At 37.3% G+C, this 20,493-nt stretch overlaps 39 pseudogenes; all 39 read right to left on the reverse strand.

Moving 5' to 3' along the window:
* Positions 1–177: 177 nt before the first annotated feature.
* Positions 178–296, reverse strand: LOC124333963 (annotated as a pseudogene).
* A 411-nt stretch (positions 297–707) lies between these two features.
* On the reverse strand, positions 708–826 carry LOC124333964 (annotated as a pseudogene).
* A 412-nt stretch (positions 827–1,238) lies between these two features.
* LOC124335040 lies at positions 1,239–1,357 on the reverse strand (annotated as a pseudogene).
* Positions 1,358–1,769: 412 nt separating this feature from the next.
* Positions 1,770–1,888, reverse strand: LOC124332966 (annotated as a pseudogene).
* A 411-nt stretch (positions 1,889–2,299) lies between these two features.
* Positions 2,300–2,418, reverse strand: LOC124333965 (annotated as a pseudogene).
* A 412-nt stretch (positions 2,419–2,830) lies between these two features.
* Positions 2,831–2,949, reverse strand: LOC124332967 (annotated as a pseudogene).
* A 411-nt stretch (positions 2,950–3,360) lies between these two features.
* LOC124333966 lies at positions 3,361–3,479 on the reverse strand (annotated as a pseudogene).
* Positions 3,480–3,891: 412 nt separating this feature from the next.
* Positions 3,892–4,010, reverse strand: LOC124332968 (annotated as a pseudogene).
* Positions 4,011–4,421: 411 nt separating this feature from the next.
* LOC124333967 lies at positions 4,422–4,540 on the reverse strand (annotated as a pseudogene).
* A 412-nt stretch (positions 4,541–4,952) lies between these two features.
* On the reverse strand, positions 4,953–5,071 carry LOC124332969 (annotated as a pseudogene).
* Positions 5,072–5,482: 411 nt separating this feature from the next.
* Positions 5,483–5,601, reverse strand: LOC124332970 (annotated as a pseudogene).
* Positions 5,602–6,014: 413 nt separating this feature from the next.
* LOC124333650 lies at positions 6,015–6,133 on the reverse strand (annotated as a pseudogene).
* A 412-nt stretch (positions 6,134–6,545) lies between these two features.
* Positions 6,546–6,664, reverse strand: LOC124332973 (annotated as a pseudogene).
* Positions 6,665–7,076: 412 nt separating this feature from the next.
* LOC124332974 lies at positions 7,077–7,195 on the reverse strand (annotated as a pseudogene).
* A 412-nt stretch (positions 7,196–7,607) lies between these two features.
* LOC124332975 lies at positions 7,608–7,726 on the reverse strand (annotated as a pseudogene).
* Positions 7,727–8,139: 413 nt separating this feature from the next.
* Positions 8,140–8,258, reverse strand: LOC124332976 (annotated as a pseudogene).
* Positions 8,259–8,670: 412 nt separating this feature from the next.
* On the reverse strand, positions 8,671–8,789 carry LOC124332977 (annotated as a pseudogene).
* Positions 8,790–9,201: 412 nt separating this feature from the next.
* Positions 9,202–9,320, reverse strand: LOC124332978 (annotated as a pseudogene).
* A 412-nt stretch (positions 9,321–9,732) lies between these two features.
* LOC124332979 lies at positions 9,733–9,851 on the reverse strand (annotated as a pseudogene).
* A 412-nt stretch (positions 9,852–10,263) lies between these two features.
* LOC124332980 lies at positions 10,264–10,382 on the reverse strand (annotated as a pseudogene).
* Positions 10,383–10,794: 412 nt separating this feature from the next.
* On the reverse strand, positions 10,795–10,913 carry LOC124332981 (annotated as a pseudogene).
* A 412-nt stretch (positions 10,914–11,325) lies between these two features.
* On the reverse strand, positions 11,326–11,444 carry LOC124332982 (annotated as a pseudogene).
* Positions 11,445–11,856: 412 nt separating this feature from the next.
* Positions 11,857–11,975, reverse strand: LOC124333800 (annotated as a pseudogene).
* A 412-nt stretch (positions 11,976–12,387) lies between these two features.
* On the reverse strand, positions 12,388–12,506 carry LOC124332984 (annotated as a pseudogene).
* A 412-nt stretch (positions 12,507–12,918) lies between these two features.
* LOC124332985 lies at positions 12,919–13,037 on the reverse strand (annotated as a pseudogene).
* Positions 13,038–13,450: 413 nt separating this feature from the next.
* LOC124332986 lies at positions 13,451–13,569 on the reverse strand (annotated as a pseudogene).
* Positions 13,570–13,982: 413 nt separating this feature from the next.
* LOC124333745 lies at positions 13,983–14,101 on the reverse strand (annotated as a pseudogene).
* A 412-nt stretch (positions 14,102–14,513) lies between these two features.
* Positions 14,514–14,632, reverse strand: LOC124332987 (annotated as a pseudogene).
* Positions 14,633–15,045: 413 nt separating this feature from the next.
* On the reverse strand, positions 15,046–15,164 carry LOC124332988 (annotated as a pseudogene).
* Positions 15,165–15,577: 413 nt separating this feature from the next.
* Positions 15,578–15,696, reverse strand: LOC124332990 (annotated as a pseudogene).
* A 413-nt stretch (positions 15,697–16,109) lies between these two features.
* Positions 16,110–16,228, reverse strand: LOC124332991 (annotated as a pseudogene).
* A 412-nt stretch (positions 16,229–16,640) lies between these two features.
* Positions 16,641–16,759, reverse strand: LOC124332992 (annotated as a pseudogene).
* A 412-nt stretch (positions 16,760–17,171) lies between these two features.
* LOC124332993 lies at positions 17,172–17,290 on the reverse strand (annotated as a pseudogene).
* A 413-nt stretch (positions 17,291–17,703) lies between these two features.
* On the reverse strand, positions 17,704–17,822 carry LOC124333746 (annotated as a pseudogene).
* Positions 17,823–18,235: 413 nt separating this feature from the next.
* Positions 18,236–18,354, reverse strand: LOC124333747 (annotated as a pseudogene).
* Positions 18,355–18,767: 413 nt separating this feature from the next.
* Positions 18,768–18,886, reverse strand: LOC124333748 (annotated as a pseudogene).
* A 413-nt stretch (positions 18,887–19,299) lies between these two features.
* LOC124333749 lies at positions 19,300–19,418 on the reverse strand (annotated as a pseudogene).
* Positions 19,419–19,831: 413 nt separating this feature from the next.
* On the reverse strand, positions 19,832–19,950 carry LOC124333751 (annotated as a pseudogene).
* A 413-nt stretch (positions 19,951–20,363) lies between these two features.
* Positions 20,364–20,482, reverse strand: LOC124333752 (annotated as a pseudogene).
* Between the last annotated feature and the right edge of the window lie 11 nt (positions 20,483–20,493).

Consider the following 20,493-nt stretch of genomic DNA (forward strand, 5'->3'; position numbering starts at 1 on the left):
GATTAATAACGCGATAAAATTTGACAAACTCTCAATGGAATTGATCCAGAATCATTCTTATAGATGAATTGAACCTATCTCTAAGGCATTGAAATGTTTCATCTACGAAATTGGACTGGTAACCATCGTGATTGAAAAAAATGTAAAGAAATTTGTTATTGAAAACAAACTATCCATCGCCAACGACATCCCGTATTCCCAAGCGGTCACCCTTCCAAGTACTAACGGAACTCGACGTAACTTAACTTCTGGGAGCTGACGAGACCAGGTGCGTTCTACGTGATATGGCCGTTGACATTCAAAAATGAAAATTTACCCTCCCAGTCCCAATGGATGAATAGAAAATCACTTCAAAGTGACAGAAATGTTTGTTCATTGAATTTGGACTGGTAACCATCGCGAATAAAAAGCGCGATCAACTTTGAAAAACTCGCAATGAAATTCATCCAGAATCATTCCTATAGATGAATTGAACCTATCCCTATGTCATTGAAATTTTTGATCTACGAATTTGGACTGGTAACCATCACGATTAATAACGCGATAAAATTTGACAAACTCTCAATGGAATTGATCCAGAATCATTCTTATAGATGAATTGAACCTATCTCTAAGGCATTGAAATGTTTCATCTACGAAATTGGACTGGTAACCATCGTGATTGAAAAAAATGTAAAGAAATTTGTTATTGAAAACAAACTATCCATCGCCAACGACATCCCGTATTCCCAAGCGGTCACCCTTCCAAGTACTAACGGAACTCGACGTAACTTAACTTCTGGGAGCTGACGAGACCAGGTGCGTTCTACGTGATATGGCCGTTGACATTCAAAAATGAAAATTTACCCTCCCAGTCCCAATGGATGAATAGAAAATCACTTCAAAGTGACAGAAATGTTTGTTCATTGAATTTGGACTGGTAACCATCGCGAATAAAAAGCGCGATCAACTTTGAAAAACTCGCAATGAAATTCATCCAGAATCATTCCTATAGATGAATTGAACCTATCCCTATGTCATTGAAATTTTTGATCTACGAATTTGGACTGGTAACCATCACGATTAATAACGCGATAAAATTTGACAAACTCTCAATGGAATTGATCCAGAATCATTCTTATAGATGAATTGAACCTATCTCTAAGGCATTGAAATGTTTCATCTACGAAATTGGACTGGTAACCATCGTGATTGAAAAAAAATGTCAAGAAATTTGTTATTGAAAACAAACTATCCATCGCCAACGACATCCCGTATTCCCAAGCGGTCACCCTTCCAAGTACTAACGGGACTCGATGTAACTTAACTTCTGGGAGCTGACGAGACCAGGTGCGTTCTACGTGATATGGCCGTTGACATTCAAACATGAAAATTTACCCTCCCATTCCCAATGGATGAATAGAAAATCACTTCAAAGTGACAGAAATGTTTGTTCATTGAATTTGGACTGGTAACCATCGCGAATAAAAAGCGCGATCAACTTTGAAAAACTCGCAATGAAATTCATCCAGAATCATTCCTATAGATGAATTGAACCTATCCCTATGTCATTGAAATTTTTGATCTACGAATTTGGACTGGTAACCATCACGATTAATAACGCGATAAAATTTGACAAACTCTCAATGGAATTGATACAGAATCATTCTTATAGATGAATTGAACCTATCTCTAAGGCATTGAAATGTTTCATCTACGAAATTGGACTGGTAACCATCGTGATTGAAAAAAAATGTCAAGAAATTTGTTATTGAAAACAAACTATCCATCGCCAACGACATCCCGTATTCCCAAGCGGTCACCCTTCCAAGTACTAACGGGACTCGACGTAACTTAACTTCTGGGAGCTGACGAGACCAGGTGCGTTCTACGTGATATGGCCGTTGACATTCAAAAATGAAAATTTACCCTCCCATTCCCAATGGATGAATAGAAAATCACTTCAAAGTGACAGAAATGTTTGTTCATTGAATTTGGACTGGTAACCATCGCGAATAAAAAGCGCGATCAACTTTGAAAAACTCGCAATGAAATTCATCCAGAATCATTCCTATAGATGAATTGAACCTATCCCTATGTCATTGAAATTTTTGATCTACGAATTTGGACTGGTAACCATCACGATTAATAACGCGATAAAATTTGACAAACTCTCAATGGAATTGATCCAGAATCATTCTTATAGATGAATTGAACCTATCTCTAAGGCATTGAAATGTTTCATCTACGAAATTGGACTGGTAACCATCGTGATTGAAAAAAATGTCAAGAAATTTGTTATTGAAAACAAACTATCCATCGCCAACGACATCCCGTATTCCCAAGCGGTCACCCTTCCAAGTACTAACGGAACTCGACGTAACTTAACTTCTGGGAGCTGACGAGACCAGGTGCGTTCTACGTGATATGGCCGTTGACATTCAAAAATGAAAATTTACCCTCCCATTCCCAATGGATGAATAGAAAATCACTTCAAAGTGACAGAAATGTTTGTTCATTGAATTTGGACTGGTAACCATCGCGAATAAAAAGCGCGATCAACTTTGAAAAACTCGCAATGAAATTCATCCAGAATCATTCCTATAGATGAATTGAACCTATCCCTATGTCATTGAAATTTTTGATCTACGAATTTGGACTGGTAACCATCACGATTAATAACGCGATAAAATTTGACAAACTCTCAATGGAATTGATACAGAATCATTCTTATAGATGAATTGAACCTATCTCTAAGGCATTGAAATGTTTCATCTACGAAATTGGACTGGTAACCATCGTGATTGAAAAAAAATGTCAAGAAATTTGTTATTGAAAACAAACTATCCATCGCCAACGACATCCCGTATTCCCAAGCGGTCACCCTTCCAAGTACTAACGGGACTCGACGTAACTTAACTTCTGGGAGCTGACGAGACCAGGTGCGTTCTACGTGATATGGCCGTTGACATTCAAAAATGAAAATTTACCCTCCCATTCCCAATGGATGAATAGAAAATCACTTCAAAGTGACAGAAATGTTTGTTCATTGAATTTGGACTGGTAACCATCGCGAATAAAAAGCGCGATCAACTTTGAAAAACTCGCAATGAAATTCATCCAGAATCATTCCTATAGATGAATTGAACCTATCCCTATGTCATTGAAATTTTTGATCTACGAATTTGGACTGGTAACCATCACGATTAATAACGCGATAAAATTTGACAAACTCTCAATGGAATTGATCCAGAATCATTCTTATAGATGAATTGAACCTATCTCTAAGGCATTGAAATGTTTCATCTACGAAATTGGACTGGTAACCATCGTGATTGAAAAAAATGTCAAGAAATTTGTTATTGAAAACAAACTATCCATCGCCAACGACATCCCGTATTCCCAAGCGGTCACCCTTCCAAGTACTAACGGAACTCGACGTAACTTAACTTCTGGGAGCTGACGAGACCAGGTGCGTTCTACGTGATATGGCCGTTGACATTCAAAAATGAAAATTTACCCTCCCATTCCCAATGGATGAATAGAAAATCACTTCAAAGTGACAGAAATGTTTGTTCATTGAATTTGGACTGGTAACCATCGCGAATAAAAAGCGCGATCAACTTTGAAAAACTCGCAATGAAATTCATCCAGAATCATTCCTATAGATGAATTGAACCTATCCCTATGTCATTGAAATTTTTGATCTACGAATTTGGACTGGTAACCATCACGATTAATAACGCGATAAAATTTGACAAACTCTCAATGGAATTGATCCAGAATTATTCTTTTAGATGAATTGAACCTATCTCTAAGGCATTGAAATGTTTCATCTACGAAATTGGACTGGTAACCATCGTGATTGAAAAAAAATGTCAAGAAATTTGTTATTGAAAACAAACTATCCATCGCCAACGACATCCCGTATTCCCAAGCGGTCACCCTTCCAAGTACTAACGGGACTCGACGTAACTTAACTTCTGGGAGCTGACGAGACCAGGTGCGTTCTACGTGATATGGCCGTTGACATTCAAAAATGAAAATTTACCCTCCCATTCCCAATGGATGAATAGAAAATCACTTCAAAGTGACAGAAATGTTTGTTCATTGAATTTGGACTGGTAACCATCGCGAATAAAAAGCGCGATCAACTTTGAAAAACTCGCAATGAAATTCATCCAGAATCATTCCTATAGATGAATTGAACCTATCCCTATGTCATTGAAATTTTTGATCTACGAATTTGGACTGGTAACCATCACGATTAATAACGCGATAAAATTTGACAAACTCTCAATGGAATTGATCCAGAATCATTCTTATAGATGAATTGAACCTATCTCTAAGGCATTGAAATGTTTCATCTACGAAATTGGACTGGTAACCATCGTGATTGAAAAAAATGTAAAGAAATTTGTTATTGAAAACAAACTATCCATCGCCAACGACATCCCGTATTCCCAAGCGGTCACCCTTCCAAGTACTAACGGAACTCGACGTAACTTAACTTCTGGGAGCTGACGAGACCAGGTGCGTTCTACGTGATATGGCCGTTGACATTCAAAAATGAAAATTTACCCTCCCATTCCCAATGGATGAATAGAAAATCACTTCAAAGTGACAGAAATGTTTGTTCATTGAATTTGGACTGGTAACCATCGCGAATAAAAAGCGCGATCTACTTTGAAAAACTCGCAATGAAATTCATCCAGAATCATTCCTATAGATGAATTGAACCTATCCCTATGTCATTGAAATTTTTGATCTACGAATTTGGACTGGTAACCATCACGATTAATAACGCGATAAAATTTGACAAACTCTCAATGGAATTGATCCAGAATCATTCTTATAGATGAATTGAACCTATCTCTAAGGCATTGAAATGTTTCATCTACGAAATTGGACTGGTAACCATCGTGATTGAAAAAAAATGTCAAGAAATTTGTTATTGAAAACAAACTATCCATCGCCAACGACATCCCGTATTCCCAAGCGGTCACCCTTCCAAGTACTAACGGGACTCGACGTAACTTAACTTCTGGGAGCTGACGAGACCAGGTGCGTTCTACGTGATATGGCCGTTGACATTCAAAAATGAAAATTTACCCTCCCATTCCCAATGGATGAATAGAAAATCACTTCAAAGTGACAGAAATGTTTGTTCATTGAATTTGGACTGGTAACCATCGCGAATAAAAAGCGCGATCAACTTTGAAAAACTCGCAATGAAATTCATCCAGAATCATTCCTATAGATGAATTGAACCTATCCCTATGTCATTGAAATTTTTGATCTACGAATTGGACTGGTAACCATCACGATTAATAACGCGATAAAATTTGACAAACTCTCAATGGAATTGATCCAGAATCATTCTTATAGATGAATTGAACCTATCTCTAAGGCATTGAAATGTTTCATCTACGAAATTGGACTGGTAACCATCGTTATTGAAAAAAAATTTCAAGAGATTTTTTATTGAAATCAAACTATTCATCGCCAACGACATCCCGTATTCCCAAGCGGTCACCCTTCCAAGTACTAACGGGACTCGACGTAACTTAACTTCTGGGAGCTGACGAGACCAGGTGCGTTCTACGTGATATGGCCGTTGACATTCAAAAATGAAAATTTACCCTCCCATTCCCAATGGATGAATAGAAAATCACTTCAAAGTGACAGAAATGTTTGTTCATTGAATTTGGACTGGTAACCATCGCGAATAAAAAGCGCGATCAACTTTGAAAAACTCGCAATGAAATTCATCCAGAATCATTCCTATAGATGAATTGAACCTATCCCTATGTCATTGAAATTTTTGATCTACGAATTTGGACTGGTAACCATCACGATTAAAAAACGCGATAAAATTTGACAAACTCTCAATGGAATTGATCCAGAATCATTCTTATAAATGAATTGAACCTATCTCTAAGGCATTGAAATGTTTCATCTACGAAATTGGACTGGTAACCATCGTGATTGAAAAAAAATGTCAAGAAATTTGTTATTGAAAACAAACTATCCATCGCCAACGACATCCCGTATTCCCAAGCGGTCACCCTTCCAAGTACTAACGGGACTCGACGTAACTTAACTTCTGGGAGCTGACGAGACCAGGTGCGTTCTACGTGATATGGCCGTTAACATTCAAAAATGAAAATTTACCCTCCCAGTCCCAATGGATGAATAGAAAATCACTTCAAAGTGACAGAAATGTTTGTTCATTGAATTTGGACTGGTAACCATCGCGAATAAAAAGCGCGATCAACTTTGAAAATCTCGCAATGAAATTCATCCAGAATCATTCCTATAGATGAATTGAACCTATCCCTATGTCATTGAAATTTTTGATCTACGAATTTGGACTGGTAACCATCACGATTAATAACGCGATAAAATTTGACAAACTCTCAATGGAATTGATCCAGAATCATTCTTATAGATGAATTGAACCTATCTCTAAGGCATTGAAATGTTTCATCTACGAAATTGGACTGGTAACCATCGTGATTGAAAAAAAATGTCAAGAAATTTGTTATTGAAAACAAACTATCCATCGCCAACGACATCCCGTATTCCCAAGCGGTCACCCTTCCAAGTACTAACGGGACTCGACGTAACTTAACTTCTGGGAGCTGACGAGACCAGGTGCGTTCTACGTGATATGGCCGTTGACATTCAAAAATGAAAATTTACCCTCCCAGTCCCAATGGATGAATAGAAAATCACTTCAAAGTGACAGAAATGTTTGTTCATTGAATTTGGACTGGTAACCATCGCGAATAAAAAGCGCGATCAACTTTGAAAATCTCGCAATGAAATTCATCCAGAATCATTCCTATAGATGAATTGAACCTATCCCTATGTCATTGAAATTTTTGATCTACGAATTTGGACTGGTAACCATCACGATTAATAACGCGATAAAATTTGACAAACTCTCAATGGAATTGATCCAGAATCATTCTTATAGATGAATTGAACCTATCTCTAAGGCATTGAAATGTTTCATCTACGAAATTGGACTGGTAACCATCGTTATTGAAAAAAAATTTCAAGAAATTTTTTATTGAAATCAAACTATTCATCGCCAACGACATCCCGTATTCCCAAGCGGTCACCCTTCCAAGTACTAACGGGACTCGACGTAACTTAACTTCTGGGAGCTGACGAGACCAGGTGCGTTCTACGTGATATGGCCGTTGACATTCAAAAATGAAAATTTACCCTCCCATTCCCAATGGATGAATAGAAAATCACTTCAAAGTGACAGAAATGTTTTTTCATTGAATTTGGACTGGTAACCATCGCGAATAAAAAGCGCGATCAACTTTGAAAAACTCGCAATGAAATTCATCCAGAATCATTCCTATAGATGAATTGAACCTATCCCTATGTCATTGAAATTTTTGATCTACGAATTTGGACTGGTAACCATCACGATTAATAACGCGATAAAATTTGACAAACTCTCAATGGAATTGATCCAGAATCATTCTTATAGATGAATTGAACCTATCTCTAAGGCATTGAAATGTTTCATCTACGAAATTGGACTGGTAACCATCGTGATTGAAAAAAAATGTCAAGAAATTTGTTATTGAAAACAAACTATCCATCGCCAACGACATCCCGTATTCCCAAGCGGTCACCCTTCCAAGTACTAACGGGACTCGACGTAACTTAACTTCTGGGAGCTGACGAGACCAGGTGCGTTCTACGTGATATGGCCGTTGACATTCAAAAATGAAAATTTACCCTCGCAGTCCCAATGGATGAATAGAAAATCACTTCAAAGTGACAGAAATGTTTGTTCATTGAATTTGGACTGGTAACCATCGCGAATAAAAAGCGCGATCAACTTTGAAAATCTCGCAATGAAATTCATCCAGAATCATTCCTATAGATGAATTGAACCTATCCCTATGTCATTGAAATTTTTGATCTACGAATTTGGACTGGTAACCATCACGATTAAAAAACGCGATAAAATTTGACAAACTCTCAATGGAATTGATCCAGAATCATTCTTATAAATGAATTGAACCTATCTCTAAGGCATTGAAATGTTTCATCTACGAAATTGGACTGGTAACCATCGTGATTGAAAAAAAATGTCAAGAAATTTGTTATTGAAAACAAACTATCCATCGCCAACGACATCCCGTATTCCCAAGCGGTCACCCTTCCAAGTACTAACGGGACTCGACGTAACTTAACTTCTGGGAGCTGACGAGACCAGGTGCGTTCTACGTGATATGGCCGTTGACATTCAAAAATGAAAATTTACCCTCCCAGTCCCAATGGATGAATAGAAAATCACTTCAAAGTGACAGAAATGTTTGTTCATTGAATTTGGACTGGTAACCATCGCGAATAAAAAGCGCGATCAACTTTGAAAATCTCGCAATGAAATTCATCCAGAATCATTCCTATAGATGAATTGAACCTATCCCTATGTCATTGAAATTTTTGATCTACGAATTTGGACTGGTAACCATCACGATTAATAACGCGATAAAATTTGACAAACTCTCAATGGAATTGATCCAGAATCATTCTTATAGATGAATTGAACCTATCTCTAAGGCATTGAAATGTTTCATCTACGAAATTGGACTGGTAACCATCGTGATTGAAAAAAAATGTCAAGAAATTTGTTATTGAAAACAAACTATCCATCGCCAACGACATCCCGTATTCCCAAGCGGTCACCCTTCCAAGTACTAACGGGACTCGACGTAACTTAACTTCTGGGAGCTGACGAGACCAGGTGCGTTCTACGTGATATGGCCGTTGACATTCAAAAATGAAAATTTACCCTCCCAGTCCCAATGGATGAATAGAAAATCACTTCAAAGTGACAGAAATGTTTGTTCATTGAATTTGGACTGGTAACCATCGCGAATAAAAAGCGCGATCAACTTTGAAAATCTCGCAATGAAATTCATCCAGAATCATTCCTATAGATGAATTGAACCTATCCCTATGTCATTGAAATTTTTGATCTACGAATTTGGACTGGTAACCATCACGATTAATAACGCGATAAAATTTGACAAACTCTCAATGGAATTGATCCAGAATCATTCTTATAGATGAATTGAACCTATCTCTAAGGCATTGAAATGTTTCATCTACGAAATTGGACTGGTAACCATCGTTATTGAAAAAAAATTTCAAGAAATTTTTTATTGAAATCAAACTATTCATCGCCAACGACATCCCGTATTCCCAAGCGGTCACCCTTCCAAGTACTAACGGGACTCGACGTAACTTAACTTCTGGGAGCTGACGAGACCAGGTGCGTTCTACGTGATATGGCCGTTGACATTCAAAAATGAAAATTTACCCTCCCATTCCCAATGGATGAATAGAAAATCACTTCAAAGTGACAGAAATGTTTTTTCATTGAATTTGGACTGGTAACCATCGCGAATAAAAAGCGCGATCAACTTTGAAAAACTCGCAATGAAATTCATCCAGAATCATTCCTATAGATGAATTGAACCTATCCCTATGTCATTGAAATTTTTGATCTACGAATTTGGACTGGTAACCATCACGATTAATAACGCGATAAAATTTGACAAACTCTCAATGGAATTGATCCAGAATCATTCTTATAGATGAATTGAACCTATCTCTAAGGCATTGAAATGTTTCATCTACGAAATTGGACTGGTAACCATCGTGATTGAAAAAAAATGTCAAGAAATTTGTTATTGAAAACAAACTATCCATCGCCAACGACATCCCGTATTCCCAAGCGGTCACCCTTCCAAGTACTAACGGGACTCGACGTAACTTAACTTCTGGGAGCTGACGAGACCAGGTGCGTTCTACGTGATATGGCCGTTGACATTCAAAAATGAAAATTTACCCTCGCAGTCCCAATGGATGAATAGAAAATCACTTCAAAGTGACAGAAATGTTTGTTCATTGAATTTGGACTGGTAACCATCGCGAATAAAAAGCGCGATCAACTTTGAAAATCTCGCAATGAAATTCATCCAGAATCATTCCTATAGATGAATTGAACCTATCCCTATGTCATTGAAATTTTTGATCTACGAATTTGGACTGGTAACCATCACGATTAATAACGCGATAAAATTTGACAAACTCTCAATGGAATTGATCCAGAATCATTCTTATAGATGAATTGAACCTATCTCTAAGGCATTGAAATGTTTCATCTACGAAATTGGACTGGTAACCATCGTTATTGAAAAAAAATTTCAAGAAATTTTTTATTGAAATCAAACTATTCATCGCCAACGACATCCCGTATTCCCAAGCGGTCACCCTTCCAAGTACTAACGGGACTCGACGTAACTTAACTTCTGGGAGCTGACGAGACCAGGTGCGTTCTACGTGATATGGCCGTTGACATTCAAAAATGAAAATTTACCCTCCCATTCCCAATGGATGAATAGAAAATCACTTCAAAGTGACAGAAATGTTTTTTCATTGAATTTGGACTGGTAACCATCGCGAATAAAAAGCGCGATCAACTTTGAAAAACTCGCAATGAAATTCATCCAGAATCATTCCTATAGATGAATTGAACCTATCCCTATGTCATTGAAATTTTTGATCTACGAATTTGGACTGGTAACCATCACGATTAATAACGCGATAAAATTTGACAAACTCTCAATGGAATTGATCCAGAATCATTCTTAAAGATGAATTGAACCTATCTCTAAGGCATTGAAATGTTTCATCTACGAAATTGGACTGGTAACCATCGTGATTGAAAAAAAATGTCAAGAAATTTGTTATTGAAAACAAACTATCCATCGCCAACGACATCCCGTATTCCCAAGCGGTCACCCTTCCAAGTACTAACGGGACTCGACGTAACTTAACTTCTGGGAGCTGACGAGACCAGGTGCGTTCTACGTGATATGGCCGTTGACATTCAAAAATGAAAATTTACCCTCCCAGTCCCAATGGATGAATAGAAAATCACTTCAAAGTGACAGAAATGTTTGTTCATTGAATTTGGACTGGTAACCATCGCGAATAAAAAGCGCGATCAACTTTGAAAATCTCGCAATGAAATTCATCCAGAATCATTCCTATAGATGAATTGAACCTATCCCTATGTCATTGAAATTTTTGATCTACGAATTTGGACTGGTAACCATCACGATTAATAACGCGATAAAATTTGACAAACTCTCAATGGAATTGATCCAGAATCATTCTTATAGATGAATTGAACCTATCTCTAAGGCATTGAAATGTTTCATCTACGAAATTGGACTGGTAACCATCGTTATTGAAAAAAAATTTCAAGAAATTTTTTATTGAAATCAAACTATTCATCGCCAACGACATCCCGTATTCCCAAGCGGTCACCCTTCCAAGTACTAACGGGACTCGACGTAACTTAACTTCTGGGAGCTGACGAGACCAGGTGCGTTCTACGTGATATGGCCGTTGACATTCAAAAATGAAAATTTACCCTCCCATTCCCAATGGATGAATAGAAAATCACTTCAAAGTGACAGAAATGTTTTTTCATTGAATTTGGACTGGTAACCATCGCGAATAAAAAGCGCGATCAACTTTGAAAAACTCGCAATGAAATTCATCCAGAATCATTCCTATAGATGAATTGAACCTATCCCTATGTCATTGAAATTTTTGATCTACGAATTTGGACTGGTAACCATCACGATTAATAACGCGATAAAATTTGACAAACTCTCAATGGAATTGATCCAGAATCATTCTTAAAGATGAATTGAACCTATCTCTAAGGCATTGAAATGTTTCATCTACGAAATTGGACTGGTAACCATCGTGATTGAAAAAAAATGTCAAGAAATTTGTTATTGAAAACAAACTATCCATCGCCAACGACATCCCGTATTCCCAAGCGGTCACCCTTCCAAGTACTAACGGGACTCGACGTAACTTAACTTCTGAGAGCTGACGAGACCAGGTGCGTTCTACGTGATATGGCCGTTGACATTCAAAAATGAAAATTTACCCTCCCATTCCCAATGGATGAATAGAAAATCACTTCAAAGTGACAGAAATGTTTTTTCATTGAATTTGGACTGGTAACCATCGCGAATAAAAAGCGCGATCAACTTTGAAAAACTCGCAATGAAATTCATCCAGAATCATTCCTATAGATGAATTGAACCTATCCCTATGTCATTGAAATTTTTGATCTACGAATTTGGACTGGTAACCATCACGATTAATAACGCGATAAAATTTGACAAACTCTCAATGGAATTGATCCAGAATCATTCTTAAAGATGAATTGAACCTATCTCTAAGGCATTGAAATGTTTCATCTACGAAATTGGACTGGTAACCATCGTGATTGAAAAAAAATGTCAAGAAATTTGTTATTGAAAACAAACTATCCATCGCCAACGACATCCCGTATTCCCAAGCGGTCACCCTTCCAAGTACTAACGGGACTCGACGTAACTTAACTTCTGGGAGCTGACGAGACCAGGTGCGTTCTACGTGATATGGCCGTTGACATTCAAAAATGAAAATTTACCCTCCCATTCCCAATGGATGAATAGAAAATCACTTCAAAGTGACAGAAATGTTTGTTCATTGAATTTGGACTGGTAACCATCGCGAATAAAAAGCGCGATCAACTTTGAAAAACTCGCAATGAAATTCATCCAGAATCATTCCTATAGATGAATTGAACCTATCCCTATGTCATTGAAATTTTTGATCTACGAATTTGGACTGGTAACCATCACGATTAATAACGCGATAAAATTTGACAAACTCTCAATGGAATTGATCCAGAATCATTCTTATAGATGAATTGAACCTATCTCTAAGGCATTGAAATGTTTCATCTACGAAATTGGACTGGTAACCATCGTTATTGAAAAAAAATTTCAAGAAATTTTTTATTGAAATCAAACTATTCATCGCCAACGACATCCCGTATTCCCAAGCGGTCACCCTTCCAAGTACTAACGGGACTCGACGTAACTTAACTTCTGGGAGCTGACGAGACCAGGTGCGTTCTACGTGATATGGCCGTTGACATTCAAAAATGAAAATTTACCCTCCCATTCCCAATGGATGAATAGAAAATCACTTCAAAGTGACAGAAATGTTTGTTCATTGAATTTGGACTGGTAACCATCGCGAATAAAAAGCGCGATCAACTTTGAAAAACTCGCAATGAAATTCATCCAGAATCATTCCTATAGATGAATTGAACCTATCCCTATGTCATTGAAATTTTTGATCTACGAATTTGGACTGGTAACCATCACGATTAAAAAACGCGATAAAATTTGACAAACTCTCAATGGAATTGATCCAGAATCATTCTTATAGATGAATTGAACCTATCTCTAAGGCATTGAAATGTTTCATCTACGAAATTGGACTGGTAACCATCGTTATTGAAAAAAAATTTCAAGAAATTTTTTATTGAAATCAAACTATTCATCGCCAACGACATCCCGTATTCCCAAGCGGTCACCCTTCCAAGTACTAACGGGACTCGACGTAACTTAACTTCTGGGAGCTGACGAGACCAGGTGCGTTCTACGTGATATGGCCGTTGACATTCAAAAATGAAAATTTACCCTCCCAGTCCCAATGGATGAATAGAAAATCACTTCAAAGTGACAGAAATGTTTGTTCATTGAATTTGGACTGGTAACCATCGCGAATAAAAAGCGCGATCAACTTTGAAAAACTCGCAATGAAATTCATCCAGAATCATTCCTATAGATGAATTGAACCTATCCCTATGTCATTGAAATTTTTGATCTACGAATTTGGACTGGTAACCATCACGATTAAAAAACGCGATAAAATTTGACAAACTCTCAATGGAATTGATCCAGAATCATTCTTATAGATGAATTGAACCTATCTCTAAGGCATTGAAATGTTTCATCTACGAAATTGGACTGGTAACCATCGTTATTGAAAAAAAATTTCAAGAAATTTTTTATTGAAATCAAACTATTCATCGCCAACGACATCCCGTATTCCCAAGCGGTTACCCTTCCAAGTACTAACGGGACTCGACGTAACTTAACTTCTGGGAGCTGACGAGACCAGGTGCGTTCTACGTGATATGGCCGTTGACATTCAAAAATGAAAATTTACCCTCCCAGTCCCAATGGATGAATAGAAAATCACTTCAAAGTGACAGAAATGTTTGTTCATTGAATTTGGACTGGTAACCATCGCGAATAAAAAGCGCGATCAACTTTGAAAAACTCGCAATGAAATTCATCCAGAATCATTCCTATAGATGAATTGAACCTATCCCTATGTCATTGAAATTTTTGATCTACGAATTTGGACTGGTAACCATCACGATTAATAACGCGATAAAATTTGACAAACTCTCAATGGAATTGATCCAGAATCATTCTTATAGATGAATTGAACCTATCTCTAAGGCATTGAAATGTTTCATCTACGAAATTGGACTGGTAACCATCGTTATTGAAAAAAAATTTCAAGAAATTTTTTATTGAAATCAAACTATTCATCGCCAACGACATCCCGTATTCCCAAGCGGTCACCCTTCCAAGTACTAACGGGACTCGACGTAACTTAACTTCTGGGAGCTGACGAGACCAGGTGCGTTCTACGTGATATGGCCGTTGACATTCAAAAATGAAAATTTACCCTCCCATTCCCAATGGATGAATAGAAAATCACTTCAAAGTGACAGAAATGTTTGTTCATTGAATTTGGACTGGTAACCATCGCGAATAAAAAGCGCGATCAACTTTGAAAAACTCGCAATGAAATTCATCCAGAATCATTCCTATAGATGAATTGAACCTATCCCTATGTCATTGAAATTTTTGATCTACGAATTTGGACTGGTAACCATCACGATTAAAAAACGCGATAAAATTTGACAAACTCTCAATGGAATTGATCCAGAATCATTCTTATAGATGAATTGAACCTATCTCTAAGGCATTGAAATGTTTCATCTACGAAATTGGACTGGTAACCATCGTTATTGAAAAAAAATTTCAAGAAATTTTTTATTGAAATCAAACTATTCATCGCCAACGACATCCCGTATTCCCAAGCGGTCACCCTTCCAAGTACTAACGGGACTCGACGTAACTTAACTTCTGGGAGCTGACGAGACCAGGTGCGTTCTACGTGATATGGCCGTTGACATTCAAAAATGAAAATTTACCCTCCCATTCCCAATGGATGAATAGAAAATCACTTCAAAGTGACAGAAATGTTTGTTCATTGAATTTGGACTGGTAACCATCGCGAATAAAAAGCGCGATCAACTTTGAAAAACTCGCAATGAAATTCATCCAGAATCATTCCTATAGATGAATTGAACCTATCCCTATGTCATTGAAATTTTTGATCTACGAATTTGGACTGGTAACCATCACGATTAAAAAACGCGATAAAATTTGACAAACTCTCAATGGAATTGATCCAGAATCATTCTTATAGATGAATTGAACCTATCTCTAAGGCATTGAAATGTTTCATCTACGAAATTGGACTGGTAACCATCGTGATTGAAAAAAAATGTCAAGAAATTTGTTATTGAAAACAAACTATCCATCGCCAACGACATCCCGTATTCCCAAGCGGTCACCCTTCCAAGTACTAACGGGACTCGACGTAACTTAACTTCTGGGAGCTGACGAGACCAGGTGCGTTCTACGTGATATGGCCGTTGACATTCAAAAATGAAAATTTACCGTCCCATTCCCAATGGATGAATAGAAAATCACTTCAAAGTGACAGAAATGTTTGTTCATTGAATTTGGACTGGTAACCATCGCGAATAAAAAGCGCGATCAACTTTGAAAAACTCGCAATGAAATTCATCCAGAATCATTCCTATAGATGAATTGAACCTATCCCTAAGTCATTGAAATTTTTGATCTACGAATTTGGACTGGTAACCATCACGATTAATAACGCGATAAAATTTGACAAACTCTCAATGGAATTGATCCAGAATCATTCTTATAGATGAATTGAACCTATCTCTAAGGCATTGAAATGTTTCATCTACGAAATTGGACTGGTAACCATCGTGATTGAAAAAAAAATGTCAAGAAATTTGTTATTGAAAACAAACTATCCATCGCCAACGACATCCCGTATTCCCAAGCGGTCACCCTTCCAAGTACTAACGGGACTCGACGTAACTTAACTTCTGGGAGCTGACGAGACCAGGTGCGTTCTACGTGATATGGCCGTTGACATTCAAAAATGAAAATTTACCCTCCCAGTCCCAATGGATGAATAGAAAATCACTTCAAAGTGACAGAAATGTTTGTTCATTGAATTTGGACTGGTAACCATCGCGAATAAAAAGCGCGATCAACTTTGAAAATCTCGCAATGAAATTCATCCAGAATCATTCCTATAGATGAATTGAACCTATCCCTATGTCATTGAAATTTTTGATCTACGAATTTGGACTGGTAACCATCACGATTAATAACGCGATAAAATTTGACAAACTCTCAATGGAATTGATCCAGAATCATTCTTATAGATGAATTGAACCTATCTCTAAGGCATTGAAATGTTTCATCTACGAAATTGGACTGGTAACCATCGTTATTGAAAAAAAATTTCAAGAAATTTTTTATTGAAAACAAGCTATTCATCGCCAACGACATCCCGTATTCCCAAGCGGTCACCCTTCCAAGTACTAACGGGACTCGACGTAACTTAACTTCTGGGAGCTGACGAGACCAGGTGCGTTCTACGTGATATGGCCGTTGACATTCAAAAATGAAAATTTACCCTCCCAGTCCCAATGGATGAATAGAAAATCACTTCAAAGTGACAGAAATGTTTGTTCATTGAATTTGGACTGGTAACCATCGCGAATAAAAAGCGCGATCAACTTTGAAAATCTCGCAATGAAATTCATCCAGAATCATTCCTATAGATGAATTGAACCTATCCCTATGTCATTGAAATTTTTGATCTACGAATTTGGACTGGTAACCATCACGATTAATAACGCGATAAAATTTGACAAACTCTCAATGGAATTGATCCAGAATCATTCTTATAGATGAATTGAACCTATCTCTAAGGCATTGAAATGTTTCATCTACGAAATTGGACTGGTAACCATCGTTATTGAAAAAAAATTTCAAGAAATTTTTTATTGAAAACAAGCTATTCATCGCCAACGACATCCCGTATTCCCAAGCGGTCACCCTTCCAAGTACTAACGGGACTCGACGTAACTTAACTTCTGGGAGCTGACGAGACCAGGTGCGTTCTACGTGATATGGCCGTTGACATTCAAAAATGAAAATTTACCCTCCCAGTCCCAATGGATGAATAGAAAATCACTTCAAAGTGACAGAAATGTTTGTTCATTGAATTTGGACTGGTAACCATCGCGAATAAAAAGCGCGATCAACTTTGAAAAACTCGCAATGAAATTCATCCAGAATCATTCCTATAGATGAATTGAACCTATCCCTATGTCATTGAAATTTTTGATCTACGAATTTGGACTGGTAACCATCACGATTAAAAAACGCGATAAAATTTGACAAACTCTCAATGGAATTGATCCAGAATCATTCTTATAGATGAATTGAACCTATCTCTAAGGCATTGAAATGTTTCATCTACGAAATTGGACTGGTAACCATCGTTATTGAAAAAAAATTTCAAGAAATTTTTTATTGAAATCAAACTATTCATCGCCAACGACATCCCGTATTCCCAAGCGGTTACCCTTCCAAGTACTAACGGGACTCGACGTAACTTAACTTCTGGGAGCTGACGAGACCAGGTGCGTTCTACGTGATATGGCCGTTGACATTCAAAAATGAAAATTTACCCTCCCAGTCCCAATGGATGAATAGAAAATCACTTCAAAGTGACAGAAATGTTTGTTCATTGAATTTGGACTGGTAACCATCGCGAATAAAAAGCGCGATCAACTTTGAAAAACTCGCAATGAAATTCATCCAGAATCATTCCTATAGATGAATTGAACCTATCCCTATGTCATTGAAATTTTTGATCTACGAATTTGGACTGGTAACCATCACGATTAAAAAACGCGATAAAATTTGACAAACTCTCAATGGAATTGATCCAGAATCATTCTTATAGATGAATTGAACCTATCTCTAAGGCATTGAAATGTTTCATCTACGAAATTGGACTGGTAACCATCGTTATTGAAAAAAAATTTCAAGAAATTTTTTATTGAAATCAAACTATTCATCGCCAACGACATCCCGTATTCCCAAGCGGTTACCCTTCCAAGTACTAACGGGACTCGACGTAACTTAACTTCTGGGAGCTGACGAGACCAGGTGCGTTCTACGTGATATGGCCGTTGACATTCAAAAATGAAAATTTACCCTCCCAGTCCCAATGGATGAATAGAAAATCACTTCAAAGTGACAGAAATGTTTGTTCATTGAATTTGGACTGGTAACCATCGCGAATAAAAAGCGCGATCAACTTTGAAAAACTCGCAATGAAATTCATCCAGAATCATTCCTATAGATGAATTGAACCTATCCCTATGTCATTGAAATTTTTGATCTACGAATTTGGACTGGTAACCATCACGATTAAAAAACGCGATAAAATTTGACAAACTCTCAATGGAATTGATCCAGAATCATTCTTATAGATGAATTGAACCTATCTCTAAGGCATTGAAATGTTTCATCTACGAAATTGGACTGGTAACCATCGTTATTGAAAAAAAATTTCAAGAAATTTTTTATTGAAATCAAACTATTCATCGCCAACGACATCCCGTATTCCCAAGCGGTTACCCTTCCAAGTACTAACGGGACTCGACGTAACTTAACTTCTGGGAGCTGACGAGACCAGGTGCGTTCTACGTGATATGGCCGTTGACATTCAAAAATGAAAATTTACCCTCCCAGTCCCAATGGATGAATAGAAAATCACTTCAAAGTGACAGAAATGTTTGTTCATTGAATTTGGACTGGTAACCATCGCGAATAAAAAGCGCGATCAACTTTGAAAAACTCGCAATGAAATTCATCCAGAATCATTCCTATAGATGAATTGAACCTATCCCTATGTCATTGAAATTTTTGATCTACGAATTTGGACTGGTAACCATCACGATTAAAAAACGCGATAAAATTTGACAAACTCTCAATGGAATTGATCCAGAATCATTCTTATAGATGAATTGAACCTATCTCTAAGGCATTGAAATGTTTCATCTACGAAATTGGACTGGTAACCATCGTTATTGAAAAAAAATTTCAAGAAATTTTTTATTGAAATCAAACTATTCATCGCCAACGACATCCCGTATTCCCAAGCGGTTACCCTTCCAAGTACTAACGGGACTCGACGTAACTTAACTTCTGGGAGCTGACGAGACCAGGTGCGTTCTACGTGATATGGCCGTTGACATTCAAAAATGAAAATTTACCCTCCCAGTCCCAATGGATGAATAGAAAATCACTTCAAAGTGACAGAAATGTTTGTTCATTGAATTTGGACTGGTAACCATCGCGAATAAAAAGCGCGATCAACTTTGAAAAACTCGCAATGAAATTCATCCAGAATCATTCCTATAGATGAATTGAACCTATCCCTATGTCATTGAAATTTTTGATCTACGAATTTGGACTGGTAACCATCACGATTAAAAAACGCGATAAAATTTGACAAACTCTCAATGGAATTGATCCAGAATCATTCTTATAGATGAATTGAACCTATCTCTAAGGCATTGAAATGTTTCATCTACGAAATTGGACTGGTAACCATCGTTATTGAAAAAAAATTTCAAGAAATTTTTTATTGAAATCAAACTATTCATCGCCAACGACATCCCGTATTCCCAAGCGGTTACCCTTCCAAGTACTAACGGGACTCGACGTAACTTAACTTCTGGGAGCTGACGAGACCAGGTGCGTTCTACGTGATATGGCCGTTGACATTCAAAAATGAAAATTTACCCTCCCAGTCCCAATGGATGAATAGAAAATCACTTCAAAGTGACAGAAATGTTTGTTCATTGAATTTGGACTGGTAACCATCGCGAATAAAAAGCGCGATCAACTTTGAAAAACTCGCAATGAAATTCATCCAGAATCATTCCTATAGATGAATTGAACCTATCCCTATGTCATTGAAATTTTTGATCTACGAATTTGGACTGGTAACCATCACGATTAAAAAACGCGATAAAATTTGACAAACTCTCAATGGAATTGATCCAGAATCATTCTTATAGATGAATTGAACCTATCTCTAAGGCATTGAAATGTTTCATCTACGAAATTGGACTGGTAACCATCGTTATTGAAAAAAAATTTCAAGAAATTTTTTATTGAAATCAAACTATTCATCGCCAACGACATCCCGTATTCCCAAGCGGTTACCCTTCCAAGTACTAACGGGACTCGACGTAACTTAACTTCTGGGAGCTGACGAGACCAGGTGCGTTCTACGTGATATGGCCGTTGACATTCAAAAATG

Source organism: Daphnia pulicaria, chromosome 3 (assembly GCF_021234035.1).
Source record: "Daphnia pulicaria isolate SC F1-1A chromosome 3, SC_F0-13Bv2, whole genome shotgun sequence".
NCBI classification, from domain to species: domain Eukaryota; kingdom Metazoa; phylum Arthropoda; class Branchiopoda; order Diplostraca; family Daphniidae; genus Daphnia; species Daphnia pulicaria.